The 18,437-nt window shown below is 48.0% G+C and overlaps 1 long non-coding RNA gene across 2 annotated transcripts in view; it reads left to right on the forward strand.

Annotated features, from left to right (window-relative positions):
• LOC138568501 (uncharacterized) overlaps positions 1 to 6,449 on the forward strand; it is a 56,288-nt gene extending 49,839 nt beyond the window's left edge. For both annotated transcript variants that reach the window (XR_011302840.1, XR_011302846.1), the window contains one exon: positions 5,852 to 6,449. This is a non-coding gene — a long non-coding RNA (uncharacterized lncRNA). The remainder of the gene's footprint in view (positions 1 to 5,851) is intronic.
• Positions 6,450 to 18,437: the final 11,988 nt, after the last annotated feature.

An 18,437-nucleotide genomic window follows, 5' to 3' on the forward strand; every position in this document is an offset into this window, starting at 1 on the left:
GTCCTGGAAGAAGGCAGCAGGGCCCCAACAGAAACACTGGCACTCTGAGTTGAAACGCTGGGTGCGAGCAGAAACCTCAGCGTGGGAGGAAAGCATAACTAGATCGACCGACGAATCTAGCTCGTCCCTGGAAGCTTGGAAGGAACTTACAGACTCCCTGTTTTATCCCTCTGATGACAAGCCTCCGTGAATCAATAAGAGCCAACCGTACAATGGGCCTGAGACCATAGTCCGCCAGTTATTAAGCTGTTTCCCTCCTTTTCCTTCCCCCTCACTCCAAACCGCCTGGAACCCTTCCCCCCCGACCCACTTGGTGACACCAACCCAACTTAGCACGCAGAATCACTGGGAGAAAGTTAATGTTTTATGGTTTGTTTGTTGTTGTTTTTCCTCATTAACTCTCAACATCCTTGTACCCTGGCATATGTTATCCTACAAGTGTGTTCATTAATAAATGCCAATAAACAAATTTGAAAATAAATTCCTAGGCATAGAGATTGACTCTTCCAAGAGGGAATGCTGCCTACCCATAGAGGACCTTCTAAAGACAATAAGATTGATGACAGGCAGGGACAAGGCGACGCCGCGGGAAATACAGTCCCTTGCTGGGAAGCTCAATTTTGCTACCAGAATCATGTTCCAAGGCCGGATCTTTAACAGGCGCCGGGAACTAATAATGAAGGGGGTTACTAAGCCACATCACCACATCAGATTGGGCAAGGAAATAACACAAGACCTGGCCATATGGGAATCATTTCTTAACAATTTCAATAGCCAGGTGATATGGCGCAAAACCATGAATGGAGCAGACAAAAGGTCCTTGTTCACAGATGCGGCTGGCAGCAAAGCATTTGGGGTATGTTTTGGTAACAAGTGGTGCGCTGAGCACTGGCCTCCCTGCTGACAGAGGGGCTGGTCCAGGAACATCACACTGCTAGAGATATTCCCCATATGGATGGCACTCTATTTATGGGGGGACTTGTTGGCCAGCACAGAATTGGTCATATGGTCAGACAACATGGCGGTTGTACACATTTTAAACAGGGGTGCTGCCTCCTGCCCTCTGGTGCTAAAAGTGTTGAGAGAAATGACAAAAGTCACCCTGGAAAATAACATGGTAATTATTGGGCGGCACATTGCAGGCAAAGATAATAAGGCCGCTGACGCTCTGTCCCGTTTTCAGTTTCTCCACTTGCAAGGCACTAAACCCACAGGCAGAAACCAGGAGGACAGCAGTTCCAGAAGAGGTTTGGGCCATCATGGACACATCCAAGGCAGCCCCCGCCAGCCAGCCGGTCACAGCTCTTCCATGAGTTGCCCGCTCCCAGCTCTACCCCCCCCACCCCCAGGCCCGGGCAAAAAAGGGCTTGCCTTTCCCGGCACCACACCCCTACAGGTGAGCCTAAAGGTGTCCTAGGGGAACTGGCCAATAAAGGCGCAGGCACAGAAAACTGCTAAAATGTACAATAAGCGCTTGACTGATTTTGGAAACATCACAAAAGTCACCAACATCAGGGATATACAGGAAAGCCATGTCAATGACTTTATGGAGTGGGCTTTCAAACGAAGCAAAAAGAAGGCATGGGCTTCATCCCATCTGGCAGCAGTTTCATATTACACTAGATTAGCGGGGGCACCCGACCCCACCCACGGCGCACTAACCAGATATGCTCTCAAGGGTTGGGCCAAAATGGAAGGGGTCAAGACAGACACCAGGCGCCCCCTCAATTTTGCTAAATTAAAAATTCTGCTAGACACCCTCCCTGCAGTATGTAACAATGCCTACGAGACCTCACTATTTAGAGCTGCCTTCACACTCAACTACTCGGGGGCGTTCAGGATCAGCGAGATAGCCTCCAAAAACATACAGGATCAGGATCAGAGGTAGGGCTGTGAAACTGTGCAGGTCCAAAACTGACCAATTATGAAAAGGGAGGATCAACCTGTACTACATTGAGGAAACAGAATATTGCCCCATTTGCACCACCAGGGCATCCATGAACAAGCGCCCCAGTCGGGGGGGGCAATTATTCACACAGAAAAATGGGTCTGCCCTCAGTAGATTCCAGGTGAGGTCTGTCCGCAAGAAAACTATAATAGCTACAGGATGTAATCCTACTGAGTTTGGATCCCACTCCTTCAGGATAGGAGCAGCCACTTCAGCCTGGATGGGGGGGGGCTGCAAGAGAAAGCCATAAAAGGGATTGGGGGTTGGAAATCGGGGGCTTACTAAAGATACATCAGGAAAGACTTGATCTAATAGTATCTTCCGCCCCCTCCACCCCCCCACCCCGATTATCTCATCATCCACCCATCTCGGGGGCAATGACTTGCCTCAGCTGGGCAGGAAGTTTTTTCTGGCTTAAATCTGCACCTCCCTCAGATCCCTGGCATGCATGCTAAGACTTCGAACAGAAGTGATGATGTCAGAAATCATCCCTCGCCAACAGTGGCATGGGGCAGGGTGCAGCAAAGCCATGGAGATTTCTAGGCGCAAACTGAACAAAGCCGTGGCCAATGTCTGCCTTTTATCAGGCCTCAAATTTATTAAACATGGGATCTCGGTACACAACCAGGCCATGTTCTGCAATGACAGGGTTCACCTGTCCATTGAAGGTATGGACATTTCACCAGGAATATTTTCTGGACCCTGGCAGCCAGAGGCTGTACTTAATTCATAATCTCTTATTTTGGGGGGACCTGGGAGACGCTGATCAGCATCCCCTCAGGGTGGCGGTGGGGATCAGCCTCGAGCGGGCCCCTAACTGGGATTAGGGCCCCCGCTCACCTGTTCCCTCTGTCCCCAAAATATAGTATTGTTATCCTTATGTGAAGTTATGGCTGGTTTTTCTTTTGCACCATAGCTGGTACTAAAATAAAGCTTGTGGCCAAAGTTTTTTTCCACCTCACATCCTGGTCGTCAGTCTCCTCATTCGTGCAACTGTCATTACTGTATTGCCTGTCTTGTCACACTTGTCATCCATCCGTGTCACCCGCATGCCACTCCCCAGCACAAAAACACTTCCAGGCTTATACACCCGGGCCCACCCGGATGGGAGGCCCGGGGCCGTAAGCTGGGAGGTGGGGGATTTGTGCGAAGTCCGGTGGGGCAGCGCCTGTTTGGCGCTGCCCCACTTAGCATGCACATGGTGGGGTCGGGCTGCTGGGTCCCTTAACAATGGGAACCCAGACAGCGCGTCTCCAAGACAGGAGGGTGAGGTGAGAGGGGCAGGTGACAACCGGTAGTCGATGCCCCCTGTCACCTTGCCCTCCATACTTCAAAGGCCCCCGTTCCCATCCTGCGGATGCTGAGCGTGGGCCTTTTGAAGTTCAAAGAAAGGGCCTCCTTGCCCCCAGGCCGAATTTTGCCTTTATCTGGCGGGGGCAAGGTGGCCCTTCTCATGCTTCCTCCCCGTCAGCCACGAGCAGCAGCAGGACGGCTGCAGGTCTAAAAAACCATCCCTCCCACCCTGCAAATAACTGTAAGGAAAAGCTATAGCGAGGGCCAGGTAGAAGATGGAACATAATCATATCATTAGGGGAGGCTAAAACGCCTCACTTTAAAAAATAAACATAAAAAATTCAACTCCAAGAAGGGCCTTTTTTAAAATACCGGGGGGTCTTTTTGTCTATTAGTTAATCTTCTAGGAAAATACAGTTATAGAAGACCCAGACGCTAAGAATCCACCAGAGAACATCAATACAGGTGGGAGCTATAGGGGTATTACAAAACTGAAAAGGAGAGAGGAACTTGAGCAGAAACATGTACTAGTAAGCCTCAAGTATCCACCTCCATGCATGCAGAAGGGGGGGTCTCACCACAAGTGGATCAGGAGCAGGGTAAGTTCCTAGTAAGGCTCCGGAACCCACCCCCTCGCATTTTTTATGCAAGATAAGCACACTGGGGTACGCAAGTGGATCGTGGGCAGGGGAAGTTCCCAGCTAAGCCCTTAGAACCCACCCCAGCAGCGAAATAGTACAACACAAGCACTGAAGGGGTTTCACAACACAAGTGGATCGAGAGCAGGGAAAATTCTAGTAAGGCTCTCTTTTTGAACCCATTCCAGCAGTAAAAACAGGCAGCCTTAAGCGCTGAGGGGGTTTCACAACGCAAGTGGATCGGGAGCAGGGTAAAAACCTAGTAAGGCTGTTTGAACCCACCCCGGCTGTAAAAACAAGCAGCTTCAAGCGCTGAGGGGGTTTCATAATGCAAGTGGATCAGGAGCTGGGTAAAAACCCAGTAAGGCTCTTTGAACCCACCCAGGCTGAAAAAACAAGCAGCTTTAAGCGCTGAGGGGGTCTCACAATGCAAGTGGATCGGGAGCAGGGTAAAAACCCAGTAAGGCTCGTTGAACCCACCCCGGCTGTAAAAACAAGCAGCTCTAAGCGCTGAGGGGGTCTCGCAAGGCAAGTGGATGGGGAGCAAGGTAAAAACCCAATAAGGCTCTTTGAACCCACACCTGGCTGTAAAAACAAGCAGCTCTAAGTGCTGAGGGGGTCTCACAAGGCAAGTGGATCGGGAGCAGGGTAAAAACCCAGTAAGGCTCTTTGAACCCACCCCGGCTGGAAAAACAAGCAGCCTAATGCGCGGAAGGGGTCTCGTAGCACAAGTGGATCAGGAGCAGGGAAGTCCCTAGTAAGGCTCCTAGAACCCACCCCCGAGGAAACAACTAGCCCGCAAACGGAGCGTGGGGGCTTCAAAAACTCAAGTGGATCATGTGTGTAGAAAGTGCCAAATTCATCTCCAAAGAGTGGACCAAGAGGCTAAAACGCCTCCATCCATGGAAAAGTACAAAACACATGACCAAAAAATCAAAATGGCTCTAAGAACACATCCCGTGGAGGATCAAGTGAAAGGCTTCACAACGCGGGGGTTTTGTTTTATCAAGAAATACGGATCAAGAGCCATAACTTCAGCGAAAATCACCCTGTGAGCAAGAGAGTGCGCAAGTGCTAAACCTGGTCAGGTTGCACAGCAATAAAAGGCACACAAGCGCACACCTCCCCACCTCACTTGGAAAGGACAAGAGAAAGCAGGATAAACCTGCTCCAAAGACAAGCAATTATGAACATGTCACAGCTCACACGCTGGGGCCAAACAATCGTCACAAGCTTTCATATGAATGGCGGCGGGGGATCAGCCTCGAGCGGGCCCCTAATTGGGATTAGGGCCCCCCGCTCACCTGTTCCCTCTGTCCCCAAAATATAGTATTGTTATCCTTATGTGATGTTATGGCTGGTTTTTCTTTTGCACCATGGCTGGTACTAAAATAAAGCTTGTGGCCAAAGTTTTTTCCACCTCACATCCTGGTCGTCAGTCTCCTCATTCCTGCAACTGTCATTACTGTATTGCCTGTCTTGTCACACTTGTCATCCATCCGTGTCACCTGCATGCCACTCCCCAGCACAAAAACACTTCCAGGCTTACTGGTTCCAGAGTCATGCAGAAGTGTCAAGCAGGTCACCTCTGTGCCTGTGCATTTGGTTTAGTCAACAGGTACCTATAAGTGACATCTACTTCTCCTCTTCACTCCCTGAATATGGTCAAAAGAGCATAGGAAGATGTGAAAATGTACAATAATGATTAGAAGGGGGAGAGCATGCATACAGACCACGTATTAGAAGTAGCTCTGGCAAAGTAGGCTATGTGGTAGTCGTGGCCGAGCGGTTAAGGCGATAGACTAGAAATCTATTGGGGTTTCCTCTCGCAGCTTCGAATCCTGCCGACTACGAGCATTAGTTTTTAAACTGTTTTGTAATTTGCATTGTTTATTTGATGCATTAATGTATCAATGATTGTAGTTAGGCTGACTTTCCACAGTCATTTTTTCTATGTATCGCCCCGATTCAGATAACGAATCTCACTCCCGCAACCCTGGAAAGTGTAAGACGAAAGTTCCTGTTTTCAACGATGAGTCACAGAGGAGACTTCCTGAGCGTTGGAACGGATGAGGTTTCCTCGGAGAGCGGCTGCACCCAGGAAAAGGCGAGGGTCTGGTCTGGTGGTGTGAGCACATGGACTTCGGAAAGGGGGAGGGGGAGGGGATTAAGACTTATGTTTCTTCTTGAAATCACTGTCAAAGGGAAGACGGTGGAGCACCGACACCGTGGAATAACGCATTCTCCTTTTTCTAATTGCAATGGTTTGGTGTCCATATGCAATGGGGACTTTTAATCTGAGCCATTCTTTTATTCGGTAGTTAAAGAATCTGCGCTGGTCGAGCGAGCGCGTAATATAGCGCCGACATGAACCAAAGGAAATGGGAGCTCTACGCATTCCGATGTTCATTCTGCAAAACCCTACAAAGCACAATCCAAACTCCTTGGAAGTATTTTCTAGAGTTTCAGAAAAGATCCACGAATGCTTTTGTGAGGAATCGTGCCTTCGTATGCAACTTTACCAGAAAGGCATTTTGGATCGAACCAATAAAGCATAAAAACAGAGCAGAGTTCCCGTTGACTGTCTGCATCATTACATGGTTGAAATATAGTCATGCAGCCGGTGCTGTGGCTTAGTTGGTTAAAGCGCCTGTCTAGTAAACAGGAGATCCTGAGTTCGAATCTCAGCAGTGCCTTAGCCTTTTACCTTCCAGGTGGAGGGTAGGAGATGCAAATCACGAGACCACCAACTGTATTTTCCCCTATGCAATGAGACGTTATGAAGAATGTGGTAATTGCATTTTAGTATTGGCATATCTCATTTATTTCCATATGGGTAAAACATGTGCATTCCTGTTTTGTTGATCATTAAAACAACTGTACCCATTTCTTCTGGTTAATTATTACTTCATATATTCAGTGCAAAAGCAGGACTTACAGAGTGACCGTTATAAACCCGTAGATAAGGCACAGCGAGATAAAGTAATGTGCCCAGCATGGTACTCAATAGTTAAGTGGTGAAGCCAGGATTTGAGACCAAACTGGACCTGAGGTACTTGAACGCCTATTTTCTTAGGTCTATTTGGTAGAAGTATGTGTCAGTTTATAAATATGGCATGAACAATGCATACAATTTTTTTAAAACACCTTTTTATTGGTTTTTACACAAAACAAAACCATCACACCGGACATTTTCAGTTACAAGCTTTTTAGCATACATTCGCGTGTTGTCTATTTCTGTCTTCCCCCTCCCCCATTTTAATTCGAGCTTCCACCTTCGTTCTTCTGGCTTCCCTTCTCTTGGGGTTGATCCCTTTCGCCATTCTCGGACGTGTCGCTTCCACTGGAATTGGCGTGGGAGGATCCCAACAATGTGGCTACCATTTGTCTCCATGCTATCAGAGGTCCCACTTCAGCATCCTCCCCCCTGTTGGCTGCCTCATACCATGCCACTGTCTCAGCGTGCCCATTTCAGAAGATCGTTCCACCATACCGCTAATCTGGGTCTATGGGCTACTTTCCAGCTCATGGCTATTTTCCTTTTGGCCAGAATTTAGGCCAGGTCCTTGAGTTTGCATACGTGTTTCAGGTTGCGAGGTCTGGTAAATTCCCCTATCATACATGCCCACACGGATTCCACATCTAGTTTTATTCCCTTTTCAAGTAGACGTAGGTTGATTTCATCCCAGAATTTTCCCAATTCCGGGCACGCCCAGAACATATGGATCATCCCGGCATCCACCTCCCCACACTTGGGACATTTTTGTACTTCTGTATTCCCAAATCTGGCAATCTTCCGAGGGGTCATGTACGCCCTATGGGTGATATATAACTGAATCTGCTGTAGTCTGGCATTCCTGGACACCTTCTTATGATATCTCTGAGCTTTTTCCCACTACCCATCTTACATAGGTTCCCCCGCTTCCTCCTGCCAGTCCTGTCTCAATTGGGACAGCTCCTTACCCACTCTGGACATCACCAGTTCGTAAATCCGTAATGTTTCGTGCCCTCCCTCCAAAATATCATACATCGTTTCTATGGCAGTATCAGGTTGTTCTGCTAGTACTATTTCTGACCATGTTTTGTTGACGTGTTTAACTATTCTGGTGTATGTAATATATTGCGCCGTGTCTATCCCAGTTTCGTCCATTATCGTTTGGAAGTCCAGTGCCTTCCCCTCTTGCCATATATCTCCCAAGGTCGCTAGGCCTACTGGCTCCCAGTGTTTGCGGATCCCTTTCCTCAATTGCTCGTCCAACCCGCGTAGCGCCACCAAAGGCGCCTGCGGGGAGCATGGGGTCGTGTTTCCTATAACTCTAAATGCTTTGTTCCATGTCTTCCAGCCGAGTTTTAGCACTCTCGATCGCCCATGCAACTCAGGTTCGGGTAGCCATATCAATTCTTTTAGGAAATAAGGGTCGCATTCACCCCTTAGCAGTCTAGATTCTGCTGTCTCATCTTCCGACAGCCACCTAGCGACGTATTGTAACTGCGCGGCCAAGTGTTATATCTCAAAGTTCGGCAGGTTTATACCCTCTGCCATACGTATTCTGTAATTTCCATAGGGCCACTCTGTTTCTGGAGTTGTGCCACAGGAAGCCTCTGCATAAACTCTGGAGCTTAGTAAAAAAAATGTTTGGCCGACATGTGTGGGATATTTACAAAAAAGTGTAGTAGCCTAGGCAGGACCACCATCTTAAGCAAGGCCACCCTTCCCACCATGGCAAAGGGGATCTGTGGCCAGAACCCCATGCTGTTCTTGATACCCTCTACTGCCCTTTCCGTGTTATATTTGTGCTCGTGTGCAATCGCATGATATATGTTGATCCCCAGGTATCTGAATGTCCTGGTCTGCCAGGGTATCTGCAAGATGGATAAGTTCCTGGGGGACTCCTCTATACCTCCCCAGATGGAACATGCACGATTTTTTGGGGTTCACCGCTATGCCCGAGAGAGTCGCGTAGCGCTCCATCACCTCTAAGATATATTGCAAGTTTTCCTCTGGAAACTGCAAGTATAACAGCATATCATCCGCATACAGTGATATCAAGTGCGGTCCCCCCCTAGTGTAAACCCTTATTTCTTCATACTGCTGTCTCAGGCAGATCGCTAGTGGTTCTAGTGCAAGGATGTACAGCATCGGAGACCATGGGCAGCCTTGTCTCGTGCCCCTGCTGAGTTGCCATTTATCTGAGATTATCGCTCCCGTTTTGACCTTGGCTGTTGGGGAGCTATACACCATTTGCACCCACCGCAGGTACCCTTGTCCCATCCCGTATTCTTTCAAGGCCGCTATCATCCAAGGCCACCTTACAGAGTCGAAAGCTTTCACTGCGTCTAGCGAAAAATTGCTATTTCACTTGGGTCGCCCTCTGCCTGTTCTATAATATAGTGGAGCCTCCTGTGGTTATGAGCTATGCTTCTACCTGGGACATATCCAGTTTGATCGGGGTATATACGTTTATTTATCACCTGCTTAAGTTTATTCGCCAGCACTGACGTAAGAATTTTACTATCTTGGTTTAGAATGGACAGTGGCCTATACCACCCGCAGTCTGTGCTTGGCTTATCAGGTTTAAGGAGTGGAATAATTACCGCCTCCCTCAGAGATTCCGACAGTTTCCCTTTCTCGAAGGCCTCGTTTAACATTGCCAGTAGCGGGGGGAGCACTTCTTGTCTGTATATTTTATAGAATTCACTGGGGAGCCCGGCTGTCCCAAGGGCGTTGCTCATGGGCAAATGTGTTACTACTGTCTCCAATTTCTCTATTGTGATTGGGGCCTCTAGGGTCTCCCTGTCTTCCTCACTCAATTTAGGTAGTCCAATGTCTCCTCAGTCTCCCACTCTGCCGTCTCTCCTGTGTCTTCATAGAGGTGTTTATAGAATCTAAGGAATCCCTTGTTCACTCTCTCCTGGGTGTTCCAGACTTGGCCCTCTTCTCCCGTTATCTCTATAATTGCTGTTCTTGGTGTCTCGTTCTTATATAACCATGCAAATAGCCTCCCTGGTTTGTCTCCCCCAATGTGTTGTCTTTCGATGTATTTTTTGTAGTTCAGGTTGCATAACCTCTCCCAGAGCCCTGCACATTCCTGTTGTAGTTGGCTCATGCGTTCGGCGTCCTCCTGTGAGGTGCCCCCTCTTTTCATAATTGCTTCTAGTGTCTTTTCTATCTTCTGTAGCTCTCGCACTATTGCCCCCTTGGAGCCCTCTAGATTTGGATATGGCCGCCCCCCTCACTACCACATTGAAGGCCTCCCATAGGGTACCCTCTGACTCTACGCTTCCTGTATTATTTTCGAAATACCCAATTATCTCCTCCATTAAGTCCTCTCGGAATGCAGTGTCCTTCAGCGCCTCGGCTCTAAGCTTCCATGTTGGGATCCTGGCTCTGGGGGGCTGATGTCGCCACGTCAGAACCAGTAGGGAGTGGTTCGATAATATTCTCGTCCTATATTCTGAACCTGTCATTTCCCCCACAAGTTCCAGAGCAGCGAACATGTAATCTAGTCTCGTGTGCAGGTTATGTGGGGCGGCATAGTGTGAGTAGTGCCTATCATGCGGGTGTTGCTGCATCCATATGTCTTCCAGCCCAAAGTCTCTCAGCAGGGCTTGTAGCGTTATTTGGTTTGGGCTTGTCTAGTTTCGTGTCTATCCATTTTGGGGTTCAGCGTGCAATTAAAGTCCCCTCCCCATATAACCACTCCTCCTATGTGGGGTCTGATCTTGCTATATAGTGTCTTAAAATAGGCCACAGTATCTTGGTTAGGGGCGTATGTGTTTATGATGCTCAATTCTCTATTCTCTAGCAGCCCTGGATCGCTATCATCCTCCCATCGGGCTCCACCGTGGCCTGTAGCATCTGGAAGGGCACATGTGGCACCACTCAAATGATTACTCCCCTGGCGTATGCTGAGTGCGCTGCTCCTACAGTGGTCCCTCTCCACTTTTTCTTTAACACCTCTTGCTTCTCTTTAGTGAGGTGGGTTTCTTGCAATAGGGCTACGTCCACTTTTTACCTTTTTAAGGTACATCATTACCTTGTTTCTCTTCAGGTAGCTGTTGAGTCCTCTGACATTCCAGGTTACTATTCTAAGGTCTCCCGTTGTCCTCCGTATCCCGCCCCTCATGCCTCCCTCCTTGTCCTTCCCTCCAGGTGTGCTTGGAGTGAGTCATGCGCAGGGGCCCATGGGTGCAAGCTCGTTCCCTAACAACTACCCCTACAACTCTAACCCTATACTCTGCAAACCCACCAACACTCCCCCTCACGCCCCCCAACTGTAGCCCAGCTCCATCCCTGGATCTCAGGCCTTCCGCATCTGATCCTACCCTGTATATCGGTGCTAGGAACTCAGCAGGGGGTTGCCACACTACTAGCAACCTACCTAGTGTATCTGGTGGGATATGAGATGGGTCCTCTGTGCCTCCTGCATTTAACTTCTATGTTTTCTGCCAATCCCATATATGTCCCAGCTTCTCCCAAACTTGAGCAGAGCTATATTCAAGTCCCATTAGTGTCCTATATAGAGCACCTCTGTGTTCCAACTGATGCATCACTTCTCGTCTCTGCTCTCACGTTGCTCCTTTGCCTCCTGCGGGCCATTCTGTGCATCCAGCCAGTCCATGGCTTCTTCTGAGGTCTCGAAGAACAATGTCTTGTTTTTATGAAAGACTTTCAGTTTTGCGGGATACATCAACATGTATCTGAAGCCCGCCTCCCGCAGTCTCCTCTTGACTGTTCCAAAGTTTAGTCGGCATCTTTGCACCTTGAGTGTGTAGTCCGGGTATGCTGTTATTGCTGCAGATGCTCTTCTTATGGTGCCCTTTGCGAAAGTACTCCAGGATTCTTTCCCTATCCCAGTAATTTAGTATTTTGGCGATGATTGGCCTTGGCGGTGCACCCGGGGCCGGTCTCCGTGTCAATGCACGGTGGGCTCTCTCTACCGCAAATCCTTGGGAGAGTGCCCCTCTTGCAGCAGCATGGTTTCTATATAGTCTGTGGGGTGTGAGCCTTCCTCGCCTTCCGGTAATCCTATGAGATGTACATTGTTCCTTCGGGCCCGGCCTTCGTCCTCCTCAGCCCTGCTTTCCAAGTTGCTCACTTGTTGACGCAGTGTGTGAACCTCGGAGGCGTTCGCCTTGCAGGTGGTAGTGTTTGACTGGACTTCCTTTTCCAGCTCGCTTGTGCGTTCCACTATCGCTTTGACGTCTTGTCGCAGTAGGTTGACATCCACTTGTACTGCATCGATCTTGAATTCAAGGGACGTCTTGAGATTTGCCATGGCTGCTTCCAATTTAGTTTCCCATGTGACCTTTAAGTCTGCTATTGCCTCTAGGATCTGTCTTTCACTACTCGTCGGCCCTGTATCTATCTGTGGGCTCCTCTCTTTGTTGCTGGTGCCGTCCGTCGGTTGGGATGTACTGGCGTATTCGTCATGGTGGGCTGCTTCCCTTTCGATTTGGGAAGTCTGAATGTCATTTCAGCAGCTGCTGGGGTGGACTCCTCTGTTCTCGTGAGTCTGGGTATATGTTATGTGAGCTGCGCTGGCCCGGTGCCTCTTGACTTCTGTTTCGAGGGGCCAGTGGTTGCTCCAGTGACGGCCAGAGTGTTAGCCCAGGTGCACCCGCCTTACTGTGGTGAAGCAGTCCTCTGCTCCTCAGTGGAATTCGGGTTCTTCCTTATTGCCTTCTGGCGGTTGCGCTTGTTGCTATTCGTTGTCTATAAGCCTAGGGTCGGCGTTCGTGTTGATCCGCCCTCCAAGGATCTGTGGCAACAGCAGCGCTTGTCACCTTAGCGCGGTGTCACCTGCGTAGGGGAGCCTTTGTATTAGCTCCTTAGTCCATTCTGCTTGCTCTTCGTTTGTTCAGGTGGGGCACCCTCTTCGGTACTTGCCTCTGACCTCCAGCTTCCAGTCCAGTTACCGGTCTGCTGGTGTGCTTTCTTTTCCGTTGCTTCTCTTGGCTGGCCTCCGTGCTGCGTGATGGTTGCACCTCACCTTGTTTCTTCTGTCCGCGCTTCGGCTAGGCCCTCTGTTCTGGGGCTGCCCTTTTGGGTGGGCTTCCTTCAGGGCCCGAATGAACAAACGTGGTATGAGATCTTACTATTGGTTTTCCTGCCGCAGCACCTGCGCAATCTGCAGCCCTTCAGGCCGGCGCTTGAAAAGCAACGCCTGGGCAAGTACACAAGGCGCGTTTACCTTGGTATAAGTGTTGCCCTGTGATGTGGACCTAGTCTATAGGGTCCAGGATTTGTTGGGTTTATTCCAAACCAGCTTGCTCCTTAGGACTCAGAGAAACTGTCCCTCTTTCTGTGCAGGGGACTGCGGGCTGCTGACGGCGAGCATGCTCAGTCAGCTCCACTGGAAGTTCGATTCTTTCCACTATGGTTCTTGTTTCAGAGGCTACCACAGCCTCTTCACGACCTGCACGTTTTCTGTGTGCAACGTGTGCTAGTTATGTTTCTGGAGGTGTGCGAGACAATGACCTCGCTTCAAGTTGAGCGTCTCCTCAGTTCACAACAAATGGGACCGGAGGCACTACGCTGTCAAGTGTCCACCGGCCCCTGCAGGTCACGTCGCATGTGCTGAGCCGAATGTAATAGCTAATCCCCCACACTAACGTGAGATGGGGGTTTAGATTCTATTAAAGACAAGGAGGCGATTATTATGCATTACAATCTTTACTCTGAAACCACAGCAGCAAAGAAAATACTTTTACAAACAAAAAAAGTTTCCACAACACAACTAGATAGAGTTCAATGTCAATGTATGGGGAACTACCCAATCCATCATGGAGGACAGGTCATGCCCGGCAGGGGACCAATGAGCAGGGACCCTCTTCTATATATGTCCATTACTCTAACCCCAACCCCTCTTTCTGCAGCTGTCTTGCACCAGAAGTCCAATGAAACGGTTGAACTGCGTAGCGCGGAGAAAGAATCCAACGAAACTGGAGATCTCCACCTTCTCGCAGCCTGAATCTATGCCGAAGTTCTTCTGGATAGGACTTCTCATCCAAAATCACGCACTCCACAACTTGTTACTGCGAGCCACACTCCTGATGAGAACCTCAACTCGTGGCTGTAAGAACAACAAACAAGAAGGGTGGGTGGTTGGGGAAAAACAACAAACCAAAGAATGTTCTCTCTTGAACCACCTGTGTACATGCGTGTCACAATTGTCATATCACATCATATCCAGGGTGGGTGGGTGGGATAATAATCGCCTCCTTGTCTTTAATAGAATCTAAACCCCCATCTCACGTTAGTGTGGGGGATTAGCTATTCTATGACAAGACAGGAGGCTCATATTATGCAAGTTCAAAGCCCTTGCATCTTATTAGTACAACATGATCCATACAATAGAGCCAATATAATAAAATAATAGGAAAGGAAAAAACATTTTTATGCTTTCATGAAATCAATCAGCTGATCGCAAGAGAATTGACCAAGACTAGTTAGCCCGAAAACTGTCTTATAAGGCATCGTCAAATGCAAGAAAACAGGAAATTGTGCCAATTCCAGTGTTCCTTACAGGCCGCCAAAACCAACTGGTTAAAGAGGGGAAAAAACCCTTAAACAAAGTTTTCCTACTAATAGGATAGGACAAAAACTCCTCTGTAAAAAACGCCTCTGTTGTCCAATAAAACATTTAAAACATTTAAATTAATATCATCTTTGGGATCCTAGAAAGCAAACCACAGAAAATAAGCACAGAGCTCTCCTGGAGATAAAGAAAAAGTACCCCAAAGGGGGAAAGTCTTTTAGGTTCCATCCCATGCATTAAAGGAAGATATTGCATTAGGATAAGGGCATGTCACATAACTACACTGGGGAACCAAGAGGGAAAGACAAATCTTCAAAAGGTAAAATGGGAGTAAAAATCATTTTATAAATTTGTAACAGGATGACCCATCCTGAGCAGAGCTGAAAAGCCATAGACTTAACCCACAATTGTCTTCAGACATATGTGTATATTAAGGAGGGATGTCCTCTGGAGGCCGAAGCAGAATGGAAGAGAGGGGCCCCCCTGAGAAGCTAAACCTGTCAAACCGCCAACCGGAGACCGTCAGACCTTCCGAACACTTGAAGAAGAACTCTGCAACCATGACAAGAAGCAGATATTTACAAACCTGATCCTTAAGAGGCCAAGGCAAGGAGAAAAAATGTGTCTTACATCCAATCGCTACCATCATAGTGACATCCAATTCCAAGTCTTAGCAAGACTCTAAACTGCAAAGAAGCGATCACTAAATAGTTAAACTGAAGCTGCACACCAGAAGAGGACTAACCACTATTTCAGTCAAATTGGAGAGCCTTGAAGCTCACAGCACCCTGAGCTGGCACCTTATTGTAAAAACAAACTCTTGTGAAAACCCAAAGGTCCACCTGCCATGCAGGTGACTAGGAGAATCAAGTCATTAACTGAATATAAATATCCCAGCCCTCTGGGAATCGTACTGGCAGACACCTTCTGACAGTTAATGTAGAGACGCTGGAACACATTGTGATAGAGGGTCATAATAACTTGGAAGGGAGATTAGTATCACTCCCAGACCCCTCTATCTCACCAAGGGATATTGAGCCTTCACAAATGAGGAGAACCTTCCCCCACTTAACCAAGGGAAAAAAACCTTGCAACCCAGAAGAAGGCTACCCTGAGGACCACATTACAACCCCGCTTTTAACACCCTTAAGAGAAATAAATACACTCTAACCAACCCCCTGACCGTGGACAGGCTCTGCTTAACCTGTTGAAATACCAGGAATAGCGCAAAGGAAAGTAACTGACGGGAGGGAAATGCTTAGTGCGAGTCTGCACTGGCCCTGAGTCTGAACTCCTGTAAAAGAAAAACCGGAAAAACCATCGGGCGATACTCCACGTGGTGTATATCATGATACAATATCCCCCAAGGATGACGAGCATGGGAATGAGGGGGAAAGATCTCAGGGAAAAATGATCAATGCCTCGTAAATACAGGTTGTGAAAGAAATCTGGGACCACTGTCCCATCCAACCCGAGATCTGAGTCTCTGTATTCGTGTGAGGCTGACTGGCCACTAAGGGAATCAGGGAAAAAAGAAAATGAAGCACATTGTCCATAGCAAACAGTACTTATACAGTACTACGAACCCTCAGGTATATGAGTGGTGCATATCACTATTACGAACGGTGTGTGACGTGAAGTGTTCACTTATCGATCTCAGCAGGATAAAATACTTATTTAGACCTCTCCAAAATTAGGAACCTGTATCAGTAGGGTCAGTACGGATGAGAAAAAACCAGCACCCTAATCGGTGCACTGTAGAAAATGTATATGTCTATATATACACAACACAACAAAAGAGATTAAGCAACGCTCTTGAGGGTACAAAAGCCTGCCTGAACTCCTCGAGCAGAGGAGAAAGTGCAACACACTGTTAGACGGTTAGTTGAACCACAGGCCAAGATTTGGGAGGAAACCCATGGGGCAAGCGCCCTAAAGTTATTGTTTGGCAACTCGTATATCTGATATCATCAAGTGTTTCCCAAACACTTTCTCCAAGTAGAACACGGTTGCTCAATTTGCCATGCAACAAAACTGAACTGTTACCCACGAGCTGACCCTGTCTCCACCAACAGTTCAAAAGTAAAAAGAATGTCCAATGGGACAAATAGTAAGGGAAACCCCGTCCCCACTATAGAGAGCCTCCATCCCTGCAGACCTCAACAGAGGCATAACGCATCATCTGTTCCTCATGATGGGAGAAAATACAGCAGCTTAATCAGCACAGGTGTTGGGTGGAGCAATTGATATCGGGGAAAGCAAGACCTAAGGAAGGACTGAGTTGTCCTGAAACTAACTACGGTAAAGGGCGACAGAAGTTTAACTAAAAGACGAAGGTTAACACCAGTGTCAATAGAGGAAGGTACAACCCCCCACATGGGTCTGTTTTACCACAACCTCCACACACTCTTTTCTTTAAAGTACTTAATAAATTATATAAAATAGACATATAAAATATCCAAAGAAGAGGGGTTACGCCCTCACAGGGGTCCAAACCCCCCCGGCCCTTCTATAAGCTGCTACTTACCGAGCTATCCGGGCCACTGACAATTCTGAACACTCCAATGTGTTCCATTCATCACTTAAACATAATGTTTAGCAAAAGAGAGCACTGGGCAAGTGCACCTTAACTGCTCACCCTAGCAGGGTGTGGCAACCAGCAGTACACAAGGGGGTCCCTCGCCGCAGAATCCAGGCAAAGCCTGAAACCAAGCAGGCTACGGTGTGCTTACCGAAATAATGACATCTGCCATATGCAGCATCTAAACAGACTGCTAACCATAAGGGAGGAATACCCTGAGCAATTGTGCCTTCAACTGTTTGCCCGAGCAGGGCGTGATAACCAGCAGTACACGAGGGGTAACCTTGCATTAGAACTGAGGTAGAAACCTGAAACCAAACAGGTTATGGCACACAAACCGCTAAGGTAATCACCCACGCCATATGCAGCACACCGACAAAGTTGCCAACTTTAAGTGAGGAATACACTGATGAAGTGTACCTCAACTGCTCACCCTAGCAGGGTGTGGAACCATCCGTATACGAGGGATCACCTCGCAGAAACACAAGCCAATCCTGCCATCGAGCAGGTGACGGTACCATTCCAGAGCACCACCAGAGTACCTGAAACTGGTCACCCCCGCAGGGTGTGGAAACCAGCAGTATACGAGGGGTTAACCTCCCCATAGAATTCAGGCAGAACCTGAAGCTAAACCGGGTATAGCACTTACCAAGAAGGCAAAGCACCCTTCAGTAGGCGAACTGGTGTTAATATATACTGAAAATATCAATTTTAAACACAAAATAAAATATCAATTTTAAATATATATATATATTATATGAATAAATATAAACATTAATGTGAATACCTATAAATAAATACACATTCGCATCCACATGTGTATACCGCCAAAGGCGGGCAGCGGCCTGGTAAACCTGCAAACCTCTCCTTGAGCTATGCCTCTTGTGGGCTGAAACATCCCTCACCACCATAGAACTATATAAATTAAATGTAGAAATACAAGCGTTTCACTCTAAAAAGAGGACACAGCTGCCCTTTTCAGGAATGCTCATGGAAGTTACTCCCATCAAAGGATGGCCTAGCAAACTGCCTCCCCCCAGCCGGATCCCCAGGACAGGCTTAGCCTGTATGCAACTAATGACAATGCGCATGTAAACATAAAAACACACACACGCGAAGTGCGGGAAGTTAATGAGTAAAAGAAGCTGCAGCCTTTACAGTCATGGAAAAAATGCGCGCAGGTTCCTACTGCCGCTTACATAATGAACTTGTAAAAAAACAAAAACAAAACTTCCTCTCAAGCGAAAAGAATTTCAAGCGTTCCCAAACCACCTGTGGGAAACGTGCGCTGGCTCTGGGGCTGGGGCAGCTGCTAAAAATAACACTGCCTGGAGGGAAAGAATTTCACACATAGCCGCAGCCTGATTAGAAGGCCTCTCAGGGCTGAAGAAATATAAACAAACACTGCAGAAGCAGAAGGCTCCCAGCGGAGCATT

This window comes from Ambystoma mexicanum, chromosome 1p (assembly GCF_040938575.1).
Source record: "Ambystoma mexicanum isolate Mex_15411 chromosome 1p, UKY_AmexF1_1, whole genome shotgun sequence".
Classification (NCBI taxonomy): Eukaryota; Metazoa; Chordata; class Amphibia; order Caudata; family Ambystomatidae; genus Ambystoma; species Ambystoma mexicanum.